This window comes from Ascaphus truei, chromosome 8 (genome assembly GCF_040206685.1).
Source record: "Ascaphus truei isolate aAscTru1 chromosome 8, aAscTru1.hap1, whole genome shotgun sequence".
Lineage (NCBI taxonomy): Eukaryota > Metazoa > Chordata > Amphibia > Anura > Ascaphidae > Ascaphus > Ascaphus truei.
The window spans coordinates 16,491,831-16,514,634 of NC_134490.1; the positions used below are offsets into that span (position 1 = coordinate 16,491,831).

General features: G+C 47.5%; 1 protein-coding gene across 2 annotated transcripts in view; it reads left to right on the forward strand.

Moving 5' to 3' along the window:
* Positions 1-22,804, forward strand: part of CHST3 (carbohydrate sulfotransferase 3) — a 91,347-nt gene that overhangs the window by 38,400 nt on the left and 30,143 nt on the right. The window contains exon 1 of one of the 2 annotated variants that reach the window (XM_075610610.1): positions 6,815-7,188. The exons of the other annotated variant lie outside the window; for it this stretch is intronic. The gene's annotated coding sequence lies outside the window, so the exon portion shown is untranslated. Of the gene's footprint in view, positions 1-6,814; positions 7,189-22,804 lie in introns of those variants that run through there. 2 annotated transcript variants of the gene reach the window in all.

Genomic DNA, 22,804 nt, shown 5'->3' on the forward strand with positions numbered 1-22,804 from the left:
TTCTTTTTACCCAAATCTTTCACCTATAATTATATACAAAATCCTACTGTAAACTCTCTGGGGAAGGTACCTTTTATCCAGTGCTGCATACCCAGCACTTTTAGATAAAACCTATAATTATTATTACAGTGGTCAGTTTTTCCCTATCTGTTCCCATATCCACATACAGTTACTAGTTAATGTTGGCACTGTTCACGTATTTCAATGTGCTGCAGTGTTTGTTGGCGCTCTGTAAATAAATGATTGCCATACTGATAGCCATGCCTTGCTGGCGCTGTGCAGAATCCCGATACAAGGTCAGGACGCTGGAATTCCAACCAGCCTTATTATAATGTCTGTGCACGCCTAGGTTTCTCTATGCTCGGTATATCTCGGCCGAGGTTTCTCTCTGCTCGGTATATCTCGGCCGAGGGTTCTCTCTGCTCGGTATATCTCGGGAAAGTGCCTATTCAATTACATTGTATTTCATTTGTCAAGGTACTAACAGTTGGCATTGTGTTTGTACTGTCACTTTGTGTTGCAGAATAGACACTTTCAGACATTGCTAAAAGAGGCTCACACACTTAATTTTGTCTAACAGTTGCCAAAAATGGAAGCAATTTTGCTACCCAGTTTTGCAGATTGTACAGTGCTGCTTTTGATTGTGATCAATTTGCAGTTGAACATAAGTACATATAAACTTTCCGATAGCCATACTGGTCCTGGAGAAGTGGAGACCCATTATAGGTTATAATACATTTTAACGTTCTTTATAGATGTTATAATGATTCCTAGCGTACAACGAGAAATGTGCCCAAGTAAGGCCATTGGAAGAGGATTGTCACGGTGCTTCCTGTTGTGTGTATGTGTTTTTTTATCTTATTCTAGATAAAGAACTTTTTTTTTTTACACAGACGTGTCAAGCAAGATACAGCTCAGCGACCATATTGTACAGCATAAAACCCGATACCTCACCGCTTCCCTTTGCCCCAGCCTAAAGTCTGCAAATATAGAACATATATCTCCTTGCAAATGAATATTACTTCTTACTGATCGCAGTGCAACCCTCCAGCAATTTGTTTCAGAGAAACTGTGTAAATCCTTGTAGGGTTCAGTTACAGGCAATAATCCAAGCTGGCGATTTTGTTTTTATGCTTGTTTTTAAACATTAGATTGAAGAATGGGGTCTCTGGAGCAGAACCCCATTAGTTTCAGGTCCGGTGACCCCCTGCTTCCCGAGATGCTTCCGTAGGGAGGTGCCCGTCTCCGCTCGGCTAGCAGCGATCGCATTATGCATTATGATCACATTATGCACATTCAAAGCACCTATTGGCCCACGTGACGCGGGGGCTTTAAACTTCGCGGAGATACCAGCACCCACTTTAAAGGTCTGTATCTCGGGAAGAAGGGGTCCCCAGAGTGACATTAACGGGGCCCCCCTGCTTCAATCATATGTTTCAAAAAACATAATTTATAAAAAGCCCCAAATGAGCCAAAGTGATTCTTCTGGTGGCTACATAAACATCATTAGTGCATCACTGGACTGAGTGCAGTGTGTGTGTGTTTACATATACACTGAATACTCCCTGGGTAAAAGCAGCATACAATGTTTTTCTATAATCTCATGATCCATGTCAGATGTTACATGGGGTGTGTATTTTTACTTCTTGCATCTCCAGTAGTATTTTATGGGGGGGGGGGCGGGGCTGATGCTCTAACCACTTGTAGTCTCACACTATAACTAAACAAAAAAAGTTAAGGAGATCCCCAGTTAGCAAACTATATTGGAGTTGCAATTAACTCTGCAACACATGCCCTGCTATCTGTAATGTCTTGGTTAATCATTTAGGACTAGCTGAGAGACCCGGCGTTGCCCGGGATGTAAATGCGTAATAGGTAGTATTATTTATAAATCGTGGAACAATAGGTGAGTATTTGTTGTAAAGGTTGGATAATAATGTTGAAAAGAAAGATGGAAGAAAATGTAATACGATGTTGTTTAAAAATGGTTTATTGTAAACACACCACAGTACAATGTATATTTTGGAGACATAACAAATGTAAAAATGTGAGGCGTGTGTCCTGCTAGGGTGTGAGGCGGCACGTGGCGCGTGGGTTGTGAGTGCTCTCTGTGAGCGGGGGTCCTGTTGGGTGTGAGGCGGTGGGTCAGTGATGTCGGTACGTAGGGGCGGGAGGCAGCAGGTGTGTGTGGCGGCAGGTATGTGTCGAGTGTGGCGGGTGTCTGTTGAGTGCGTGCAGAGGCTGTGAGGCGGTGGGTGAAAGGCAGAGGCGGCCGGAGTAAAGGCGGGTGAAAGGCAGAGGCGGGAAGGCGGGGGTGGGGAGGCAGGAAGGCAGGCAGGAAGGCGAAGGGCGGCGGGAAGGGGAGAAGGGGGTGGTGGAGGGGGGCAAGGGGTGGAGGAGGGGGGAAGGGTTGGAGGAGGGGTGGGAGGGGGAAAGGGGTGGGAGGGGGGAAGGGCGGTGGAGGGGAAAGAGGAGGGGGGTGGAGGGGAAGGGGGAGGGGGGTGGAGGGGAAAGGGAAGCGGAGGGGGGGGGGAAAGGGAAGCGGAGGGGGGGGAAAGGGGAGCGGAGGGGGGGGGAAAGGGGAGCGGAGGGGGGGGGAAAGGGGAGCGGAGGGGGGGGGGAAAGGGGAGCGGAGGGGGGGGAAAGGGGAGCGGAGGGGGGGGGGAAAGGGGAGCGGAGGGGGGGAAAGGGGAGCGGAGGGGGGGAAAGGGGAGCGGAGGGGGGGGAAAGGGGAGCGGAGGGGGGGGGAAGGGGAGCTGAGGGGGGGGAAGGGGAGCGGAGGGGGGGAAAGGGGAGCGGAGGGGTGGGGGAAAGGGGAGCGGAGGAGGGGGAAAGGGGAGCGGAGGGGGGGGAAAGGGGAGCGGAGGGGGGAGAAAGGGGAGCGGAGGGGGGGAAAGGGGAGCGGGGGGGGGGAAAGGGGAGCGGGGGGGAAATGTATTGTCATAATTTATGTATCCGCATGCCCCCCCCCCCGGCGTCTGTCCCCCCGCTGGCCGCTCCCCCTTCTTGGTTCCCCGCGACTCGGGTCTCGCCCCCCCCCCCCGTTCCCCGTGATTCGGGGCTCGCCCCCCCGTGACTTGGGGCTCGCCCCACCCGCTCCCCGTGACTCGGGGCTCGCGCTCCCCGTGACTCGGGGCTCGCCCGCTCCCTGTGACTCGCCCCCCCCCCGCTCCCCGTGACTCGGGGCTCGCTCCCCGGGCGACCGCTTGGTCCCCCGATGTGCTGCCCGGGTGCCGGAGACACGTGCAGGCGGCGGCAGGAAGCGTCCTGTGTGGGGGCCTGTGTGGGGCCCTGGCCTGAGGCGCGAGGCTGCGCGCCTGAAATAGGTGAATTACTGGGGCCATAAGTTGAGGCGGGACGCGCAGTGGTGTGACTTACCTGGGGGGGGGGAGGGGTGTGTGTGTGTGTGTGTGTTGGACCTTTGGCCCCTCACTCCGCCTCAGGCCAATGAGAGGTGTGCGAGGGCGGGCGGGCCAAGGGAGCCATCCCATTGGCCTGAGGCGGAGTGACGGACCAAAGCTCCAATGCGATTGCCGCTAGGGACAGAGGACACGCAGACAGGCATACAGTGCTTTCAGAAATATATAGTAGATATGTTTATCAGGCTTTTTTTTTTGTAAATTTTTGTTAAAAAATCATAATAGCAAATGTCACAGAAAATCCAGTATATAGCGGTTTCCTGAGGGTTCATACCCATGGAGAGAATATTTGTAACAGATCTGTCATCCACTTTTCTGTGAGTATCACTGATTTAGAATCGCCTTACTGATTAATTTTTGGTATCCGCGAACTACATTAATGCAGCACTTAAAATGCCCAGAATCCCACATGCCACTGACTTTGGTTCCTAAATGCTGATATCTCTGTTGTGGGTGTTCCAACACTGCTGAGCTATACGTAGTTTAAAAAATAAGTTACATTTTATCTCCCACCCCCCAAAAAAAATCTTACCCCCCCGCCCGCCACCCATAATAGTTCAATAATGCAGAAATTCCAACATTACATGTAACGAGGATTAACAGAGGAAAAAGGCAGTTGGTACCAAAACATTCTTTTCGGGTAAACAGCATTGACTTTTTCCCATTAGCAAAGTATTTACACACAGTCTCCTTGTTCCAACAAACAATGATTCATTTAGGATTTGAATTTCTCCCACTGTCGACTGGCGGACAATCTTAAAGTTAATCTGCAGCAAAAAAATAAATAAAAAAGAAGTGCATTAAGCACATCATAAAAAATAATGGGGCAAAGCAACAGCCGCACCTCTGGAACACAAGGGTCTCCGGCCAGCCCCAGCACGGGCTTCTCACGGACCTGATCTCCTGTCGCCATACGTCTCCAATTATCCTGGCAGTAATAATAATGAAGTAATAATCACGGACAGAGAGAGCCTTAGCTGCTCATTAATGCTCTCACTGGCAGGTCAAGCTTAAGGCATTTGCTGAGTATCACTAAACAAAAGTAACGACACTGTATGTGTAATAATAATAATAACTTTATTTTATGTGGTACTTTCTTCTCTGACTCAAAGCACTTCACAATTACACTATACAGGCATACCCCGCATTAACGTACGCAATGGGACCGGAGCATGTATGTAACACAGGCATACCCCGCATTAACGTACACAATGGGACCGGAGCATGTACAGTATGTAACACAGGCATACCCAACATTAACATACGCAATGGGTCCGGAGCACGTATGTAACACAGGCATACCCCGCATTAACGTACGCAATGGGTCCGGAGCATGTATGTAACACAGGCATACCCCGCATTAACGTACGCAATGGGACCGAAGCATGTATGTAACACAGGCATACCCCGCATTAACGTACGCAATGGGTCCGGAGCATGTATGTAACACAGGCATACCCCGCATTAACGTACGCAATGGGTCCGGAGCATGTATGTAACACAGGCATACCCCGCATTAACGTACGCAATGGGACCGGAGCATGTATGTAACACAGGCATACCCCGCATTAACGTACGCAATGGGTCCGGAGCATGTATGTAACACAGGCATACCCCGCATTAACGTACGCAATGGGTCCGGAGCATGTATGTAACACAGGCATACCCCGCATTAACGTACGCAATGGGTCCGGAGCATGTATGTAAAGCGAAAATGAACGTAAAGTGAAGCACTACCTTTTCCCCACTTATCGATGCATGTACTGTACTGCAAACATCCTATACATGCATAACTGATGTAAATAACGCATGTGTAACAGGATCTATAGTCTCCCCGCTTGCGCACAGCTTCGGTACAGGTTGGGAGCCGGTGTTGCTGTTCAGGACGTGCTGACAGGCGCATGCGCGAGCTGCCGTTTGCCTATTGGGCGATATGTCCCTACTCGCGAGTGGACTTAAAGTGAGTGTCCTTAAACCGGGGGTATGCCTGTACTGTGCGACACGTAGGATTTTTTTTACAGATAGAGTCCGTGACCAGATGAACTTACAATCTCTGTTGGTGCCTGAAGCACAGGGAGATAAAGTGACTTGCCCAAGGTCAGAAGGAGTAGACACCAGTAGTTAAACCAGCCCCCCCCCCCTGCTTCAAACTAATTGGGTTGTGTGCTCGCGCCCTGAAGACCTTACAATATAAGTGGGGACAGGAGGGTGTTGGTTAGTGCGTCTGCAAATGGCGAAGTCTGTGCATATTATATAATATTATATATATTAATTCGTATCAGCCAGCAGAGCTACCCATATGCTTCATTAAAGAGGTGTGTTTTATTTATGATGCGTCTTTCAGGTGGAGTGAGGGTGCTAGGGGGAGCGTATTCCAGAGCTGTGGGGCAGTGAGTGAGAAAGGTTTTACAGGTGGAGAGAGAGAGGGTGCTAGGGGGAGGTATTCCAGAGCTGTGGGGCAGTGAGTGAGAGGTTTTACAGGTGGAGAGAGAGAGGGTGCTAGGGGGAGCGTATTCCAGAGCTGTGGGGCAGTGAGTGAGAAAGGTTTTACAGGTGGAGAGAGAGAAGGTGCTAGGGGGAGGGTATTCCAGAGCTGTGGGGCAGTGAGTGAGAAAGGTTTTACAGGTGGAGAGAGAGAGGGTGCTAGGGGGAGGTATTCCAGAGCTGTGGGGCAGTGAGTGAGAGGTTTTAAAGGTGGAGAGAGAGAGGGTGCTAGGGGGAGGTATTCCAGAGCTGTGGGGCAGTGAGTGAGAGGTTTTACAGGTGGAGAGATAGAGGGTGCTAGAGGGAGGTATTCCAGAGCTGTGGGGCAGTGAGTGAGAAAGGTTTTACAGGTGGAGAGAGAGAAGGTGCTAGGGGGAGGGTATTCCAGAGCTGTGGGGCAGTGAGTGAGAAAGGTTTTACAGGTAGAGAGAGAGAGGGTGCTAGGGGGAGCGTATTCCAGAGCTGTGGGGCAGTGAGTGAGAAAGGTTTTACAGGTGGAGAGAGAGAGGGTGCTAGGGGGAGCGTATTCCAGAGCTGTGGGGCAGTGAGTGAGAGGTTTTACAGGTGGAGAGAGGGTGCTAGTTGGATATTGAGGGGAAGGGCACTCCACAGACGAGGAGCAGTGAGTGAAAGGGGTTTTGGGTGGTCTTTAGATACAAATGGGATAGACATGTATACATGTGAAGAGAACATTATTCGGGGGCGTCTTCTTTATATCTAATTTTCCCAATGGTTATGCTGAAACAAAGGAGAGAGAGAAATGCTTTGTAAAAAAAAAAAGACCTTTTAGTAGGGAAAACTAGTTGTACTTCTGTACATTTTACCGCTGGTCACATAAAGATAGTTACGTTAACTACTTTTCTGCAGCAGGTGTCAGCAACAAGTAGAAGGGGTTAAGGGCATATTTAGGCACATATTTACTAAGCAGTGCTATTCCGTATGACGGCTTCCGGCACCTGGAGACTCCTTATGGTTTAGCATTTAACTTCATGGGCCACAATGTGTCTTCCGGCACCAGAAGCCCTTTGTATAGAATAGCACCGCTTCTTAGCGCTTTATTATTTCATACACTAGTGTCGCTTTGTCTGGGCCTCGCACACAGGAAGTGGAAGCAGAGCTGTTAGAAAGGAACTTTATCTGTGTTGCTGCCCGAATTTGGCAGATGTTGCAGTGTTGATGGGTTTGCAGCAGCGACCGTTGGGGTTAATCTCTGACCACCATCAGCCTTTTCCCAAGTGTACCGTATTCCATGAGAAATACAGTCCAGGCGGAAGCCGCAGCACAAGTAAGAAGGATAATGATGAGATGGGATATATTCCCCCCGATCGGCACCATTGCAGTTTAATGTAACAAGTCAGGGGAAAGTTTACTTTGATGCTCAGCAAGTTCATTCTTTATCTTCTGCGTGCGGCTCTATCAGATTTTCCTTTAATTGTTAAAAGCAACCTTCAAACTGGCAGGCGATGGGTTAATTGTTTGTCCATAAGATTTGGCAGGCGATGGGTTAATTGGAAGGCCATGTCAGTGGTAGGTTTAATGTGTTAATGTGTTAATGTGTAAATGTTATTGTTTGGTGATTTTTGTATTTTAAATCCCAACTGAATGTGTACATTGGCTGCTGGGAGATAATAGGAGAGGGTGCTATCGTCGATGATCCATGTCTGTTCTACAAGCAGGGGAAGGACAAGAGAATGGTACTGTACCCCTACATTCACACTCTGTGTACATACCAGTGTTTTTTTTAACCTTTTTGGTTAAGGAATCCAATAATTATATTGTGAAATTGTGTGGGACCCCAGCCCTCTCTAATAGCACGTCTGAGATCAGAAGCATTGTAAGGAACCCCAACCCTCTCTAATAATGCGTCTGAGATCAGATGCATTGTAAATTCTTCTGTATTTGGTACACTTTTCAAATCACCTGAAAACGGCGCGCACACACACACACACACACACACACACACACACACACACACACACACACACACACACACACACACACACACACACACACACACACACACACACACACACACACACACACACACACACACACACACACACTATATAGAAAAATAAGATGCCTGGTGCACACAATAGTGCAAGATAGTAAATACTTACGTTAGTATGGGGTGCAAGCAGAAGGACAAGGATCACCAGCCAGTCCTGGAGAATGTATAGTAGCAACAATCTGCAGCATTCACCAGTGAATTACAAAAAGGATTTTAGAGGTACCACAAGGCAAACAACAATAAATGAGCAACGTTTGGACCTCAAAGATCCTTTCTCAAGTTTGAGTGCTGTGGATTTTTGCTACTATACATACATATAATGTAGACACACATTATAAATATATACAAATATTGAACATTACATATATACAATTATAGACATACTGTACATACTGTATGTATACACACGTGTGTTTATATGTATGTGAATGTATACACACACGTGTGTTTATATATATGTGTATATGTGAATGTATACACATGTGTGTATTTGTGTGTGTGTATGTATATATATATATATGTGTATATATGTATATGGGTATATATATAAAGAAAGGAAAAAACACTGCTGCGCTAGCCGGAATAGCAGACAACAAAGGTGATGATTGCACACAAATGAATGTCCACACGAAAACACTAGTACCTGTGTGTATGAGGTGGCTACTAGAAACAGAACATAACATAAATATAAATAAACATACAACATAAACAATGAGAGGGAATGGGTGAATGAAAGGGGGGAGGGAATGGGGAAGGAAAAGGGTTAAAAAGCCCCAAGAGATGCGGTGAATGAATGAATGAAAAAATGAAAATAAAAGTGTCTTTCAACAGCTGCTGGGTGTCGCTGCCAGTCTCCAGGAAAAAACCACCTTCCTCTTGATCTGTAGAACGAAAAGAAGACAGCGTGGCTCCCATAGCATAATACTGTAATTTAATAATTAAAATGATCGTGCAAGTGAATCACGGACACTTACATTGTGCAAAATAAAATGAGACAATGAGTAAAGTCTTTACAGTCACCCGATGGAAAACTGCTCAAAGAAAGGATAGTGTGCAATAAAAAGTCCAGTGCTAGCTACTTCCCTACGCGTTTAGTCGCGATATGCGACTTCCTCAGGGGATAAAGCTTTATCCTTTCTTTGAGCAGTTTTGTCTTTTGCTCGTTTTGGAGCCGGTCCGTCTTCCACTACGTTTGGTATCCTGATGCAGGAAGTGTGACTGCCGTGTCAGCATCCCGTACTATCCCGTACTATCGGTGGACACATACTCTCGCGGGATTTACAACCAGGGGGATACCGGGTGCGCGTGCACCCTCCTGGCAACCACGACAGGAGTGTGTTGGACTCCACACACGGCAACTATCCACGCAGGCTCCATCGGGTGACTGTAAAGACTTTACTCATTTTGCACAATGTAAGTGTCCGTGATTCACTTGCACGATCATTTTAATTATTAAATTACAGTATTATGCTATGGGAGCCACGCTGTCTTCTTTTCGTTCTCATGTGTATATATATATATATATATATATATATTGTGACAAACGGCTTACTCCGGGGCTCCGTCGTTTGTCCGGGACTGTTTAGAACACGGTCTTTTAGGGTAGGTTAAATGATGAGGCGTCACGTACTGTTCCTTTAAACAGGCTATGCCTGGTTTATTCAGTCCCAGGCACTGAGACTGCCACAGTGCATACAACAGAAAACAGATCAAAACAAAAGCTGCTCACCTGAGCGATAACTTAACTTAGATATCCCTGACTCAGGGTTGGAAGTGGCTTTTCCACTTCCAACATCAAAACACGGTACTTTTGCAGTCTTACACAAATGAACAGAAAGATTGAACCTGTTTGGGGAAGAGGCTTCTCCCCTCTGTAGTTCAGCAGCCTTCCAGCCTCCTGGCTCTTGTGGGGAGCCCAGAGCAAACAGGAAATCAGTCTTTCATACCTGATTCCTAATTAGCATGACAGGTGACAGAAATCAGGCAGCAGACAAACTCTGGTCTGGATCTCTCATCCCTCAGTTCCAGCGCTTGCCAAACTGTGGGATGGAGTGTATGTATTATAAGGCTGCACTCCCAGGCCAAACAGGATAGAAACTGTCTAGTATCCTGGGAGCCCTATATACGGAATTTATTACCATCCCCTGGTTTCTGTCACATATCCTCCCCCCCAGCTCAGACCTCGAGGGATGAGCGACCATGGATATTAGGGAGTGCATCCTTGACAACCCGTCAGCATTGCCATGTTTGTGCCCTGACCTGTGTTCCACAGAAAATTTAAAGGGTTGTAGGCTTAGGAACCACCTGGTCACTCTAGCATTCTTTTCCCTGTTTTGACACATCCAGGTAAGGGGTGCATGATCTGTGACCAACCGGAATTTTCTCCCCAACAGGTAGTATTTGAGCGTCTCTACAGCCCACTTTATTGCGAGACACTCTTTCTCTACTATGGAGTAATTTTTCTCCTGGGGATTTAGTTTCCTACTTAAATAAAGGATGGGGTGCTCCTCACCTTGAGACTCCTGGGAGAGTACCGCCCCCAGCCCTACCTCAGATGCGTCGGTTTGGACTACGAACTCTTTGGAGAAGTCAGGTGTGACCAACACTGGTTGGGCACAGAGAGCTTCTTTCAGGCTTCTAAAGGCCTGTTCGGTTTCGGGGGACCACTTTACCATTAGCGGTCCTCTTGCTTTTGTGAGGTCAGTTAGTGGGGTTGCCTTAGTTGCAAAATTGGGAATAAACCTTCTATAGTACCCAATTAACCCCAAAAAGGTCCTTACTTGTTTTTTTGTAACTGGCCTTGGCCAATTTTGTATCGCCTCCACTTTGAGTGTTTGGGGTTTGAGTAAACCTCTGCCAATAGAATATCCCAGATACTTGGCCTCCTCCAGACCAATAGTGCATTTAGCGGGGTTAGCAGTTAGTCCAGCAGACCGGACTGCGTCAAGCACAGCTTGGACCTTTGGAAGGTGGGATTGCCAATCTTCACTATGGATTACCACATCATCCAGGTAGGCGGCAGCATACCGAGCATGTGGTTTTAAAATTTTATCCATCATTCTTTGGAATGTGGCGGGAGCTCCATGTAAGCCAAAAGGCAACACCTTATACTGAAAGAGGCCGTCTGGGGTTGAGAAGGCTGTCTTTTCTTTTGCCCTTTCTGTGAGGGGAACCTGCCAGTACCCTTTTGTTAGGTCTAGGGTTGTGAGATATCGGGCTTTGCCCAGTCTCTCTACAAGTTCATCTACCCTGGGCATAGGATAAGTATCAAATTTTGACACCGCGTTTAGTTTCCGGTAGTCATTACAAAACCTTGTTGTACCATCTGGCTTTGGGACTAAGACTATAGGGCTGTTCCACCCACTTTGGGATTCCTCAATTACACCTAGTTTTAGCATTTTTTTAACCTCTAAACTTATAGCCTTTCTTTTGGCCTCTGGGATTCGGTACGGTTTAAGGTTAACTCGGACCCCCGGTTCAGAGACTAGGTCATGTTCAATTACGCTAGTTCTACCTGGCCGTATAGAGAAGATTTCTTTGTTTCTTTTCACTAAATTCTGAACCTCTCGTTTCTGATGAACAGACAGGGTTTCAGCTATGCTAACCTCTGGGTCAGTTTCTTGATTCTCTGACGGACCTGGGGGTACTAGGGTTAACAAGACTTCTCTATCTTTCCAGGGCTTGAGTAGGTTTATATGGTAAATTTGCTCAGGTTTCCTCCTACCTGGCTGTCTTACCTTATAATTTACTTCTCCCACTCTTTCCAAGACCTCATATGGCCCATGCCATTTAGCAAGGAATTTACTCTCCACGGTGGGAACCAGAACTAGTACCCTATCACCTGGAGAAAAAATTCTGACCCTAGCACCCTTATTATATGTATTCCTCTGTGCTTCTTGAGCTTTCTCCATGTGTTCCCTCACTATGGGTAGGACTGCAGCAATGCGGTCCTGCATCTGGGCAACATGCTCTATTACACTTCTGTAAGGGGTAACCTCGTGTTCCCAAGTCTCTTTGGCTATATCCAGTAAGCCCCTTGGGTGTCGGCCATACAATAGTTCAAACGGGGAGAAGCCAGTGGATGATTGGGGAACTTCCCTAATGGCAAATAACAGGTACGGTAACAAACAATCCCAGTTTTTCCCATCTTTATCAACCGCCCGCCGTAACATGCTCTTTAAGGTTTTATTGAACCTTTCCACTAAACCATCTGTTTGTGGATGATAGACTGAGGTTCTGAGATGCTTGATTTTTAGGAGTTTACATAGCTCTTTCGTTACTTGGGACATAAATGGTGTTCCCTGGTCAGATAGAATCTCTTTAGGAATCCCGACCCGGGAAAACAGAACTACTAACTCTTTTGCTATGTTTTTAGCTGAGGTGCTACGTAGGGGAACTGCCTCCGGATATCGGGTGGCATAATCTAATATTACCAATATATGCTGATGTCCCCTAGCAGACTTTATTAGGGGTCCTACTAGATCCATAGCAATCCGGTCAAATGGTACCTCTATTATGGGAAGGGGTACCAATGGGCTGCGGTACGCCTTGAACGGGGCGGTGATCTGACATTCTGGGCATGAGGAACAATAATTCGTAATTTCTGCCAGAACCCCAGGCCAATAGAAGCTTCGAAGAACCTTTTCTTTTGTCTTTTCCACCCCTAGGTGTCCCCCCAATGGATGACTATGTGCGAGGTGTAATACTACGTTACGGAATGTCCGTGGTACCAACAATTGTTTAGTTGTAACTGATTTCCTTTTATCAACCCGATATACTAGGTCGTTCTCTACCTCGAAGTAGGGGTAAGCAAGTGACCTATCTGGTTGGCCAGGAGTACTATTCTGGTCCCGTATATTTCCCCTTGCTACCTCTAATGTGGGGTCCCCCCACTGGGCCTTCTTAAAACTCCCAGGACTGACCTCTATGTCAGCGAGGGTCTTATCCGGTTCTGGGGTGGTAAGTGTCTGCTCAACATCTTGATTTGGGGTATTCCCTACCAAAGTAGTGATGGGGAAGGGAATTTTACAGCACTCCTCCTTTTCCCCCTTCTTATTTGGGCCCTCGTCAACCTCCATTTCTGAAAAAGGGAAAGGATTTGTTTCTTCTAATACTTCATTATGGTCCGCTATTGAACTCTGGGCGCTATTCTGAGCGGGGGACCACATTTTTAGAAAATGGGGAAAGTCGGTCCCTATTAACACATCATGTGCCAGTTTGGGTACAATACCCACCTTGAAATCTAAAGAACCAAACTCTGTTTCAAAAAAAACATCAACAGTGGAATATTCATGATTATCCCCATGTATACAACAAATTGCCACTCTTTGTGAACTGTTTCCCTGTTTCTTCTTAATGGGCAAGAGGTATTCGGACACTAGTGTGACCATGCTCCCAGAGTCAAGAAGTGCCCGAACCCTCTTACCATTAACCTTTACAAATGCCCACAGATGGTTATTCAAGGGGTCCTCTGGGCTAGGGCCCATACATTGGGACAACAGCGAATAAGGTTCCACGCTGTTGCATTGCATGGGCTCATCATTTAGTGGGCAGATTTTTGCTGTGTGGCCCCTCTCATGACAATTTACACATTTAGGTACATAGTCTGTGTCCCACTTAGAGCCTTTTCCCGGCTCCCCATGTTGGCTATTGCCCTTAGTGTGCGAACCACTGTTGCTGGTGCTGCGTGAAGGTGGTCGCCGCTCTTCAGCGCCCCTTAACCCCGGTACCCTTTTACCGTCTCTGGAAGAGTCCTGGAACCTCGGGTAGTGGGGTTGCTCCACGACTGTGGGTTGCGGGTGCTCTTCTGCTGCATTGTACCTTTCTACGAGGGCCACAAGCTCATCCGCATTGTGGGGGTCACTCCGACTGACCCAACGGCGTAAGGCAGAGGGAAGTTTCCTCAAGAACTGGTCCATGACCAACCGTTCCACGATGTGGCTGGCTGAGTTGATCTCGGGTTGTAGCCACTTCCGGGTGAGGTGGATGAGGTCATACATCTGGCTTCGGGTGGCTTTATCCATCGTGAAGGACCATGCGTGAAACCTTTGGGCGCGAACAGCCGTGGTTACGCCGAGGCGGGCGAGGATCTCGAACTTCAATTTTGCATAGACGTTAGCTTCGGCTGGCTCTAGATCAAAGTAAGCCTTCTGGGGTTCGCCGCTTAGGAAGGGTGCGATTAGACCAGCCCACTCAGCTTCTGGCCATCCCTCTCTCTGTGCCGTGCGTTCAAACGTGAGAAGATAGGCTTCCACATCATCCGAGGGTCCCATCTTCTGAAGGTAGTGGCTTGCCCTGGTCATTTTCGGTACTGGGGCTGCCGCTGCCAGTGGAAGGTTACTGATAGTCCCCCTCAGGATCTCGAGTTCCTGCTGTAAGCCCTGAGCGAACCGCTGTTGCTCCTCTCTCAGCAAGCGGTTTGTCTCTTGCTGGTTTGCATTCGCGTTTTGCAGGGCTTCATTCGTCTGTTGCTGGTTTGCATTCGCCTGTTGCTGGTTGGCATTCGCCTGTTGCTGGTTGGCATTAATCTCTTGCTGGGCTATTAGCAGCTGTTGATGGGCTGCATTCGTCTGCTGCTGGTTTGCATTAGTTTCTTGCTGGGCTATTAACAGCTGTTGCTGGGTTTCATTCGCGTCTTTCTGGGCAGCGACATTGCGTACCAGCGCACCCACCACGTCTTCCATCTTGTTTGCAGAGGATGAAAAAAACTTTTTTTTTTTTTTTTTTTTCAAAGTTCTTCAACCCGCAGACCCCCTAGTGCTCTGCCCGCATTCTCCACCATATGTGACAAACGGCTTACTCCGGGGCTCCGTCGTTTGTCCGGGACTGTTTAGAACACGGTCTTTTAGGGTAGGTTAAATGATGAGGCGTCACGTACTGTTCCTTTAAACAGGCTATGCCTGGTTTATTCAGTCCCAGGCACTGAGACTGCCACAGTGCATACAACAGAAAACAGATCAAAACAAAAGCTGCTCACCTGAGCGATAACTTAACTTAGATATCCCTGACTCAGGGTTGGAAGTGGCTTTTCCACTTCCAACATCAAAACACGGTACTTTTGCAGTCTTACACAAATGAACAGAAAGATTGAACCTGTTTGGGGAAGAGGCTTCTCCCCTCTGTAGTTCAGCAGCCTTCCAGCCTCCTGGCTCTTGTGGGGAGCCCAGAGCAAACAGGAAATCAGTCTTTCATACCTGATTCCTAATTAGCATGACAGGTGACAGAAATCAGGCAGCAGACAAACTCTGGTCTGGATCTCTCATCCCTCAGTTCCAGCGCTTGCCAAACTGTGGGATGGAGTGTATGTATTATAAGGCTGCACTCCCAGGCCAAACAGGATAGAAACTGTCTAGTATCCTGGGAGCCCTATATACGGAATTTATTACCATCCCCTGGTTTCTGTCACAATATATATATATATATATAATACGGTATATATATATATAATATTTTTTTTTATTCACTGACTCACTACAGATAGGAAGAATCTGTGTTGTGTCTCTGCTGTGTTCACCCAATAGACCGCGAACATGACTGGGATCTGGAGGGAGGCCTGGGAATCTGGATTAAGACACAGTCTGCACTGCTTTCTCACGCCAACGTACAGTCATCAGCTTGGCTCTGATACACCAGGCGCTGACCCCAAACATGTGTGTCATGATCAGTCATTTCAGAATAAAAAGACCTCTGTGCCAGCAGAATAATCGCACGGATCATATCGTGTTACAAGCTCCGGCCGCCAGCTCCTACCCGTTAAAGTGGCAGCTGGTGTATTGGGGAAATGTAGCCTCCTATCTCACTAAAAGGTGCAATATATAGTGATACCTTTGATGATGATGAAGATGTTGCCCTAACTGAGCTAACCTCCCGCCATCTTGGAAAAGGGCCAATGAACTCGTAACCCTTTCACTGCCTTAGGGGCCTGCAACATATTGCACAATAACACATTACAGGCACCTTTCCCAGGACAAAGGGTAATATTTATTTTGTTAAAATGGTCTATGGGGTCTGGATATTGGATGTCTTAGAATGGAGTCTGTGAGGAGATTGTTGCTTTAAGGAAACACTCGCTCAATCCCCCACAAGTCCATGTTGCGTCTGTGTGTTGCCTGTTGCCCCTTTTATCTTGGGATAATAACTAATCGGAAGCCTGGGTAGAGTGAGACATACAGTAATAGAAATGTGTGACTTTTTTTCTCTTTTGGAGGCCAAGCTCTTCAAGAATTTGTACACAAATACTCCTCATTACCGCTTCCACTACGAACTGTGTATTGAAAGCTAACCCCCCTCCCTGGTATTAAGTGAATGCCTGAGAAACGTGGTCACCCCAGCATGAAAGCTTCCCCCTTCTGATAAGAGCCGGGTCCCCCACTCAGCGTGTGAGAATAGGGATCACACACGCGTTGAGGTCTGCGTCAGACCCCTCCTCTGGAGCAAGGGAGCTAGGCCTGCAGATTGAGGGGGCGGGGAACAGGTAATGATAAAGTGGGCGGGATTAGTACGGTGTCTCAGGCTCCCCTGCTGCGTCCGATACAGTCCAAGAGCGTGAGACTTGCACATGGCGTGACACCTGACCGCTCTCTGATAGAATACAGGCAAAACGTTTTATTTGTTGGCAACATTGGTCTGTTGGTATTTACGCCTTTATTCATTATGTTGTCAGGCCGTCGTCTCCTTGTGCAGGAAGAAGATGTAAACTCTGTTCAAATGAATAGATCTTAAACCTTCCTGAACAAGGGGAAAACTACTTTTTAGCATAGTGAATAGGGGTCCTGGTGGTGTTAAAGCAGCAAAACATGTCAAGTTGTATATGGTTTAAAAATAAATAAAAAAAAACAGTTCTGTACTATTAGATAGTGATTTTTTTATTATTCAACTCAATGCCATTTTTAATGATTGATATTTTTTTTAAAGCATCCTTTGATTTCTATAGCAGGTTTTAGCCCACCTCCCAAGCAGTGCAAGATCTTTGCAACACTTTCCCGTTTGGGATCATTGGTGGTAAATGTTCCTAGCACTTTGAGCTGTAAACTGTAATAATAGCTAATGTTACCTTCGAAATATAAGGATACATTGTAGCTGCTGAGTCACACTGATTGAAGCAGCCATTATGTTAGGCACACAATCAGAATTTTGACAGATTTATAAGCGGAGCACCAAACAATTGCCAGCTGAGGTAAGAATGTAGACTGATACATTTGTCACACGCTTTACATGTACAAATAAGAAAAAAAGTAAAATGTTGGAAAGTAGTCAGAGGGGCCTCCAACGCGTGTGCATTGCAGGCGCCTTTGGCAGGGAACGATTTAATCAAATGACACCAGCGTCAACATATAATATCGTCCCTCAATGTGACTGCGTTACCCTTGTGCCAACAGGGTTTTCCCCAAGATAATTTCCCCCTTGATTTCCTTGTATATTAGCTCACTATGTTTGCATTTTAGCAACTATCAGTTGAGGAAATAAAAGGGTACAGAACCCCCGTCCCACCGTACACATTGAGGTCCTTACTGCACATGCCCCGAGGCGCCTAATCTTGCTCCTTTCCCTGCCCGTGTTGTTTGTCTGCTTTGTCCCTTATTAGTAAGTAATCTGTGCGTCAGAGGAAGAGAAGTGTAGCCGCTGACCTGTACCAGGAGCAGAATGTATTCATTGGCTCTGGAATCTGCAGACGTTTTTCTGGCCTGATGCAATACGTGGCACTAGCTTCTGTGTCCGTGTAAGGCTGAGCGGGACTAGCTGAAATACTTAAAACATCTGCAACGGAGCCCCCGATACAACATAACTGCATGTCAGTGTTCTACAGCCGGAGGGTTTCAGGTCAGCTGTTCAAGATATCCCTGCTTCAGCACAGGCGGCTCGGTCAACAACTTAGCCACCGGTGCTGAAGCTGGGATATCCTGAAAACCTGACCTGTTGGTGGCCCTTGAGGACTGGAGTTGGCCACCCGTTTTTCTACAGCAATGTGTTGTGATAAGGAGGCATAGTCGGGCATGTTTAATGTATGCGTTCCTAGGCTTTCCAGGTGCAAGAGTATTGGTTACCTGGAAGCAGCTGCACCTCTTGTATCTGTCAGGTCTCTATGCCTTTCTTTATAAACACTGGACTATTCTAACAACCGTTTCATTAATAATCCTGTGTGCTGCCGTTTCACTCTATTCATTTCATGCTGGAACGAAGGTTTAGCAAAGCTGAGTAAGAGCGTAACACTGGCGTTCTTTATTATGAGTAATATCTAAAACACATACATATTATATAGCACTGTCAGTGCAGCTGTGCTGTACAGAGGAAAATATTACGTGTTCAAACGCTGAAGAGTTTGCTGTCCAGGCTATTTAACAGGGTTCTTTCCATTTTGACTGCACGGACAGAACAGCGTTGGGTTTAAAAAGCTCATATTTTGAATGACATTTGTTATACAATCCTGATTTAAAAAATATAAATAAAATAATCATTTTTTGTTAATATAACCATTTTAGAAACCCGCTGTGTGACTTGCTCAGTGATTCTGGGATTTATGTTACTTCACTCTGTTTTTAGTTTATTTCTCCGGCAGTGTATAAATAGCAGCGCTTATCTGTCCTGGTATATTGTGCGTTTGCAGTCTATCGATTTTCATGAGGATTTATAGGTAGAAAAGCTGATTAACAAAGAAATAGAACCAGATTGAGAAAATCAAAGCAAAGTTTGAAATATCTGTGAGTGTCTCTTTAATCTGCGGTAGCATAGCTTTGTACAGCAATGAAGAGGTTAACACGTTTACCAAACTGGATTGAGGTCTAATTCGGTGCATGTGTTGTGTCCTGGAAGGGAAGCACATCAAGGTTCGGGGGAAATAGGAGAGGAAGTTCATAGCTAACCTGCTAAAGTCTCCATTTCCCCTAGGGAGGCTAAACATTTCCAGTCTCCGCAGATGTATAGGGATGGAGAAGGATACAGAGGGTCAGGAGACTAAATATAAAAGGGAGTGGGGGAGTGGGGGGGGGCCTAATCACAGATCAGCAACGCTGCAGTAATACATACATACATACATACAAACACACATACATACATACAGAAACACACATACATACAATATGTATAATAATAAAAATACCGCCAGTGAGCACAGTCACATGTCTCAGACTGCAGGTCTACAACCCTGTCTTTCCCCCTTATCTCTTAGCATGCAGTGCTTCTGCTGCAGCCAGGGATTCTGGGTTATGACATGCAAATGAGCACGCAGTGTGTCACCTTTTACTTCTTGTCCCTGTAAGCGTATGGCTGCCGCATTGCACAGCTTTTCAGCACTGCCTGGGTTAATGAAGTGCATGGCCAGTAAAGTAACAGTACTCACAGACTTGTGGGCCTCATCAGTGTAAGTTGGTTACTGGCTGTGCAATGTGAAGCTGGTAATGGGTATAACCAGACACAACATAGGGGATATATCAATCTATTTATCTATCATCACCCTCTTCAGCCCTTGTCAATCCTAAATGCCGACCTCCCCCATGATCTTCCTCTCCTCTCCCCGCTGCTCAAACACATTTTTTTACTTAATCCTCCCATTTTACTTTTGGTCGTCATCTTGGTCTTTTGATATCTCTGGGAATCCAGTCAAGTATCATCTTTGGGTACTAGATAGGGGACCCCCGCAGCTGTCGATAGATACGATGTGATAGTGATGTAGGTGCTCCCTCGGTAAGTATTAATGAACAACAAACAGAGAAAAGAAACCTAGTTTGGGCTCTCTAGTACATCAAGTGGGTGAGGTATGGAGGATTTAAAACAACTTTAATAAATCACTAAATAAAATATTGGGGATTAAAACGAGTACTAAATGCTGTGATCCTAAGGTCTGAACCTGTGATAACAAGTTCTGGATCGGTAATGCGGATGGCAGAAACACTCAAAAAGGAGTGTCCTGCAATCAAAAAGGAGTGTCCTGCAATCAAAAAGGAGTGTCCTGCAATCAAAAAGGAGTGTCCTGCAATCAGAAAGGTGAGTAAAATACAAACACCTTGCAGGACACTCCTTTTTGATTGCAGGATACTCCTTTTTGATTGCAGGACACTCCTTTTTGATTGCAGGACACTCCTTTTTGATTGCAGGACACTCCTTTTTGAGTGTTTCTGCCATCCGCATTACCGATCCAGAACTTGTTATCACAGGTTCAGACCTTAGGATCACAGCATTTAATACTCGTTTTAATCCCCAATATTTTTTTAGTGATTTATTAAAGTTGTTTTAAATCCTCCATACCTCACCCATTTGATTTACTCGAGTGCCCAAACTAGGTCTCTTTTCTCTGTTTGTTGTTCGAAGTATCATCTTTGTCCAACAATTGTCATTGGGTGTGTATTTATCTATATCTTTTTGACCAAAAAACATGCTCTTATATAATAGTATCCAGCAATTTTGTTCTTAAGTGTAACGGGTATTCCCCCCCCCCCCCAATCGCAGATCTGATGTGGGTGCAAGGAACATACGGTATTACCATAGGTGTGGTGCATTACCTGTTGGCTCGCAGGAGGACTGAGCTTCCGCCACGGGGAACCTGGGGCAATTATACTAGGGGTAACCACTTACTCAATTCAGCGCCTCCACCTGCGATGGCTCCCACCAGAGGGGGAGTGGTTCCTCGCAGGACAATCAATAATAACATACACGGTGAGGTATAATAACTAAGGACTTTACTAACATGCAAACAACATATCACGGCAATACCCTAATATAACCTGTGTCCCTCTCTAGAGGAGACACCTACTGCGTAGCGCAGGACGCTTCCCCAACACCAAAGAACCCCACCCAATGTCCCGCACTCTTGGAGAGAACGTGGGTGACTGCGCAGTCACAGTTACACTAAGGGCCCGTTGGTGCACTTATGACTGTATGGTACCTGCCGAGCACTCCGGTACTCGGATCAGCAACTGGCTTTGCAAAGGGTCAGACGTGTGATGAATCCGTCTGATCCTCCAACCGAACTCCTGGCACTCGGACCGCCAGTGGCGATCCTATTCTGATGAAAGTTTCTGGGGACCCCAACGTGGGTCCGAACCTCTTCACAGGAACAGCAGCATCCGCTGAGTCCCTAACTAACACTTGGCACTAACGTGACAGGAACCCTAACCTAGGGCCTGTCCCTGTAGTACAGCAACCTAAGGTGGCTTTGGGGAAAACTCCTAGGGGCCTGCAGGGGTTAATAACCTGCCCCACTCCCATAACTCTTCCCAGCCTGACTATGCTTAATAACACTTAACGAGCCCCAGTGCCTACAGCAGCAAGGTGTAGCTCAGTGGATGCTGGCAGCCAACGTGCTGCGCAACAAGGTGCCTGCCTCTCAGGCCTCACAGCACTAACAGCCGTGACTCTGACAAGGCAGCACTCTACACTAAGGGCAGCGTCCCTACCTTGGGCCTCCCTTAGCACTTACCCACTAATCTAGTGGGGAGTTGGGGCCTACCTGGGGTGTGGGTATATAGGCCGTCCCTACAGCACAGCAACCTGTAATGGCTTTAGGGGAAGCTCCTAGGGGCCTACAGGGGTTAATAGCCTGCCCCACTCCCCTAACTCTTCCCAGCCCTGACTGTTACTAAACTAATCCCAGCGCCTGCAGCAACAAGCTGTGACCCACTGGATGCTGGCAGCCAACGTGCTGCGCAACAAGGTGCCTGCCCGTCAGACCTCACAGCACTGACCGCCGTGACTCTGACAAGGCAGCACTACACTAAGGGCAGCGTCCCTATCTTGGGCCTCCCTCAGCACTTACCCACTAATCTAGTGGGGAGTTGGGGCCTACCTGGGGTGTGGGTACCTATATGGGGCAGGAGCTGCACTCGCTCCCCGCACCCTTCCTTCCCTCACAGCTCCCTGACTCCAACTCTCTTTAACCTTCCTTTCCCAGCTCCCACTAATGTAAGTGGCAGGGTCCCTAACCTGAGGGCTGTCCCTGGCAACACTCACGTCACTGGGGAGCTGAGCTATCTCGGGCCCTGGGGGTGCTGGCCTAGTACAGGGAGTCCCTGACTCCTGTACCCTACCTCCTTCCCTGGGCTGCTCCGGTCTCTGACTGCCACGTAGCTGAAAGCCCGCCAAATGTATCTCTTTCTAGCCCAGGGTAATCCTGCAGCCCTATTGGCTCCTATGAGGCACCTGGTGCCTGTCTCGCTATGCTCCATGGGAGTTGTAGTCCCATGAAGCCTAAAAACACATAGGGGCCGCGTGCGCGCCTCTCCTGCACCTGCACTAATCCCTAATGGCCGCCGCAACCTTTCTATCCCTGTCCCTACTCTTGCGCGACTCTGTCCTGGCTCTGGGGCTCTACCTGCGCATGCGCGACCACTCCGCATGCGCGAGCTAAGGGGCAATGGCGGCGCCCTCGCAGCCCGGCTCCGGGAGCGCCGGGATCCCTGTAATGCGCGTGCGGCCTTGGCAACCGGCCGCACGCGTCCCTGGCAACCCCCAAGCCGGGACCTGACCGCCCTCACCTCTGCGATCGCCGGGCGGAGCCGCCATTGGACTCGGCGGCACCCGCGATCGGACACGAGGTGAGGGAGGTGCTGCTGTGCAGGGGAGACCTGGCTACATCAGAAATAGATAAACCGTGTTATTAGTCAGTTCCCTTCTATTTCCTATCTCAATTTCTTCATCTCTCCTTCCCTCCACCTACAGTATGCTTGTTCCCATACACTGCACAACTATTTACACCTCTCTCCCCCTTCTCCTCCCCCTCCTCGCTCCTGCGGATATCTCTCCTAATCCTGGACCCAGCCATATACACATCTGCTCTGGCTCAGGCCTCTCTGACACCTCTTCCCCTGCTAATTGTGTTAACCATCTAATTTAATCCCAATGAACCTTAAAACCCACATTGCAAAAGAAGCATCTGAATAGCCAGGACTCATGGCTACTG